The 5,000-nt window shown below is 48.5% G+C and overlaps 1 protein-coding gene across 2 annotated transcripts in view; it reads left to right on the top strand.

Annotated features, from left to right (window-relative positions):
* Positions 1-5,000, top strand: part of LOC130130673 (F-box/WD repeat-containing protein 7-like) — a 49,220-nt gene that overhangs the window by 33,465 nt on the left and 10,755 nt on the right. The gene's annotated exons all lie outside the window — the stretch shown is intronic.

Raw genomic sequence — 5,000 nt, 5'->3', positions numbered from 1 at the left:
CTCTCCCTCTCTCTCCCTCTCTCTCTCCCTCTCTCACCCTCTCTCACCGTCTCTCTCACCCTCTCTCACCCTCTCTCCCTCTCTCACCGTCTCTCCCTCTCTCACCGTCTCTCCCTCTCTCACCGTCTCTCTCTCCCTCTCTCTCCCTCTCTCACCGTCTCTCTCTCCCTCTCTCCCTCTCTCACCCTCTCCCTCTCTCACCCTCTCTCACCGTCTCTCACCCTCTCTCACTGTCTCTCACTCCCTCTCTCACCCTCTCTCACCGTTTCTCTCTCCCTCTCTCACCCTCTCTCTCCCTCTCTCACCCTCTCTCACCCTCTCTCACTGTCTCTCTCTCCTCTCTCACCCTCTCTCACTATCTTTCCCTCTCTCTCCCTCTCTCGCTGTCTCTCTCTCCCTCTCTCACCGTCTCTCCCTCTCTCACTGTCTCTCCCTCTCTTGCTCTCTCTCTCCCTCTCTCGCTGTCTCTCTCTCCCTCTCTCACCGTCTCTCCCTCTCTCACTGTCTCTCCCTCTCTCGCTCCCTCTCTCTCTCTTGCTCTCTCTCTCCCTCTCTCACTGTCTCTCCCTCTCTCACTGTCTCTCCCTCTCTCACTGTCTCACCCTCTCTCGCTCCCTCTCTCCCTCTCTTGCTCTCTCTCTCCCTCTCTCACTGTCTCTCCCTCTCTCGCTCTCTCTCTCTCTCTCCCCTCTCTCACTGTCTCTCTCTCCCTCGTTCTCTCTCTCTCCCTCACTCTCCATCTCTCTCTCGCCGTCTCTCTCAGGGGAGCTTTTCTTATTTGTCTATAACTGTCACTAAGGTGGTGTTTACATCTGTTGCCAGGGCAACCAACTCAATAACACCCTCAGGGTGAAAGTTTTTCTTTTCTTCTCTTTCTCCATCGCTGAGCTAAGAAAAGGGACAAATATTGACTCACTGCCAGCTAAGACGGAGGACACACACACTTAACACTTGTACAAGGCCATATACGTTCTGACACGCACAGAATCTCTCTCACACACACACACACACACACACACACACACACAGAAAATACATTGCATGCACTTATTATGTTCACACATGCATACATGTAGACACAGTAATGTGCACCTATAGCGTAGTGCCCACATATGGACCTTCTCTTTGTTCTTCATGCATTCTCTGTCAAAGATACACACAACATATACACACAACATATACACATAACATACTCACACAGCATACACGCACAACATATACACACAACATATACACATAACATACTCACACAACATATATGTACAACATATACACACAACATATACGCACAACATATACACACAACATATACACATAACATACTCACACAACATATACGCATAACATACTCACACAACATATATGTACAACATATACACACAACATATACGCACAACATATACACACAACATATACACATAACATACTCACACAACATATACACACAACATATACGCACAACATATACACACAACATATACGCATAACATACTCGCACAACATATACGCACAACATATACACACAACATATACACATAACATATACACACAACATATACACATAACATATACACACAACATATACACATAACATATACACACAACATATACGTACAACATATACACACAACATATAAGCACAACATATACACACAACATATACACATAACATACTCACACAACATATACGCACAACATATGCCTGCTGGTAGTCCACCGAATGCGATGATGGTGTCCCTCCTGGTTAACGGTGTGGTCTTTGGGGACTGTCGAGTCCAGTTCTTGAGCCACCAGTTTTATGGCACGTGGGGCATGTGGAGGGTGAGTTAGTGGGGGCAGGCGTGGTTGTGTGTCTCCTCAGTCGTTACTGTTGGTTTTTCACATTCTTTGATTTCCAGCTGTTTCACACCTCTGTGGCAGATCTCCCGCCAGCTGGGACGGTTGACGGCAGTTTGCTCCAGTCTCAAGCGGTCGACACAACACTTCTTCAGTGATGGTTTTAGCTGGTCTTTGTATCATTTCTTCAGACCACCTGTGGACCGGCGGCCCAGATGAAGCTGTCTATACAGGACTTGATGTGGCAGGCGTCCTTGAGTCATCCTGATGACATGCCCAAGCCAGCACAGTTGGTGTTCAGTGACCGTGGCTTCTGTCTTCTTGCAGTTTGTCCTAGCAAGATTCTCAGCATGAGGTCCGCGGCGGCGTAGCGGTCTAAGCATCGGATTCGTGTCGATGCAGTTGCCCACTGGGGACCGGGGTTCGCGCCCCGGTCTCGTCAGATCCGACTATGGCCGGACTTGACGAAGCAGCGATAATTGGCACCGCTGTCTTCGGGAGGGGGGCGGAGTCGGCTTGTGTTCGTCACATGAATGTCACGAAAGTGGCGAGGCGTCTCCTTCCAGACCGCCGGCCGGAGAGGTGCGGTTGGTGAACGCATGATGCAGTACGAGGGTGGTGTTTGAACCGAAATAGGGATCGATTGGCCACTAAATTGGGAGAAAAAAGGAGGCGAAAAAAATAAAATAAGAATCTCAGCATGAGGAACATGGTCACGCCACGTGACCCCCATGACTCGCCACAGACACCTTATGTGGAACGGCTCCAGCAGCCTTAGGTGGCGGCTGTATGTGACCCAGGCTTCACAACTGTATAGGAGAGTTGTGATGCAGGCAGCTTTGTAAACAGCAGTGTTGGTGTGGAAGTGTTTGTTTTGGAAGACCTTACGTTGGAGTTTGCCAAAGGCTACGGAGGCTTGTCTGATTCTGTTGGGTTTTGTGATCAGTGTTGCAGCCCTCAGATAGGATGCTGCCTGTCATCTCTCTCTCTCTCTCTCATCTCGCTCATCTCTCTCTCGCCGTCATCTCTCTCTCATCTTTCTCTCTCATCTCTTTCATCTCTCTCATCTCCTCCCTCTCTCATCTCCTCCCTCTCTCATCTCTCATCTCTGTCTCGCTATCATCTCTCTCTCTCATCTCTCATCTCTGTCTCGCTATCATCTCTCTCTCTCTCTCTCATCTCGCTCATCTCTCTCTCGCCGTCATCTCTCTCTCATCTCTGTCTTGCTCATCTCTCTCATCTCTCTCTCGCTGTCATCTCTCTCTCATCTCGCTCATCTCTCTCTCGCCGTCATCTCTCTCTCATCTTGCTCTCTCATCTCTTTCATCTCTCTCATCTCCTCCCTCTCTCATCTCTCATCTCTGTCTCGCTATCATCTCTGTCTCGCTCATCTCTCATCTCTCTCTCGCTGTCATCGCTCTCTCATCTCACTGTCATCTCTCTCTCTCTCATCTCTGTCTCGCTATCATCTCTCTCTCTCATCTCGCTCATCTCTCATCTCTCTCTCTCATCTCACTCTCTCATATCTCTCATCTCGCTCTCATCTCTCTCTCTCATCTCTCTCTCTCATCTCTCTCATCTCTGTCTCGCTATCATCTCTGTCTCGCTCATCTCTCATCTCTCTCTCGCTGTCATCGCTCTCTCATCTCTCTCTCTCATCTCGCTCTCTCATCTCACTGTCATCTCTCTCTCTCTCATCTCTGTCTCGCTATCATCTCTGTCTCGCTCATCTCTCATCTCTCTCTCGCTGTCATCGCTCTCTCATCTCTCTCTCTCATCTCGCTCTCTCATCTCACCGTCATCTCTCTCTCTCTCATCTCTGTCTCGCTATCATCTCTCTCTCTCATCTCGCTCATCTCTCATCTCTCTCTCTCATCTCACTCTCTCATATCTCTCATCTCGCTCTCATCTCTCTCTCTCATCTCTCTCTCGCTGTCATCTCTCTCATCTCTCTCTCATCTCTCTCTCTCATCTCTCTCATCTCTGTCTCGCTATCATCTCTGTCTCGCTCATCTCTCATCTCTCTCTCGCTGTCATCGCTCTCTCATCTCTCTCTCTCATCTCGCTCTCTCATCTCACTGTCATCTCTCTCTCTCTCATCTCTGTCTCGCTATCATCTCTCTCTCTCATCTCGCTCATCTCTCATCTCTCTCTCTCATCTCACTCTCTCATATCTCTCATCTCGCTCTCATCTCTCTCTCTCATCTCTCTCTCGCTGTCATCTCTCTCATCTCTCTCTCATCTCTCTCTCTCATCTCTGTCTCGCTATCATCTCTGTCTCGCTCATCTCTCATCTCTCTCTCGCTGTCATCGCTCTCTCATCTCTCTCTCTCATCTCGCTCTCTCATCTCACTGTCATCTCTCTCTCTCTCATCTCTGTCTCGCTATCATCTCTCTCTCTCATCTCGCTCATCTCTCATCTCTCTCTCTCATCTCTCTCTCATCTCTCTCATCTCTCTCATCTCTCTCATCTCTCTCTCTCATCTCTCTCTCATCTCTCTCTCATCTCTCTCTCATCTCTCTCATCTCTCTCTCATCTCTCTCTCTCATCTCTCTCTCATCTCTCTCATCTCTCTCTCATCTCTCTCATCTCTCTCATCTCTCTCTCATCTCTCTCTCTCATCTCTCTCTCATCTCTCTCATCTCTCTCTCATCTCTCTCTCTCATCTCTCTCTCATCTCTCTCATCTCTCTCTCATCTCTCTCTCATCTCTCTCTCATCTCTCTCATCTCTCTCTCTCATCTCTCTCTCATCTCTCTCTCTCATCTCTCTCATCTCTCTCTCTCATCTCGCTCTCTCATCTCACTGTCATCTCTCTCTCTCTCATCTCTGTCTCGCTATCATCTCTCTCTCTCATCTCGCTCATCTCTCTCATCTCTCATCTCTCTCTCTCATCTCTCTCTCATCTCTCTCATCTCTCTCTCATCTCTCTCTCATCTCTCTCTCATCTCGCTCATCTCTCATCTCTCTCTCTCATCTCACTCTCTCATCTCTCTCATCTCTCTCTCATCTCTCTCTCTCATCTCCCTCTCATCTCTCTCATCTCTCTCTCATCTCTCTCTCATCTCTCTCTCATCTCTCTCATCTCTCTCTCTCATCTCTCTCTCATCTCTCTCTCTCATCTCTCTCATCTCTCTCTCTCATCTCGCTCTCTCATCTCACTG

This window comes from Lampris incognitus, chromosome 20 (genome assembly GCF_029633865.1).
Source record: "Lampris incognitus isolate fLamInc1 chromosome 20, fLamInc1.hap2, whole genome shotgun sequence".
NCBI classification, from domain to species: Eukaryota; Metazoa; Chordata; class Actinopteri; order Lampriformes; family Lampridae; genus Lampris; species Lampris incognitus.
Note: the sequence above shows the minus strand (reverse complement) of the source record. Positions and strands in the feature narration are given on the sequence as shown.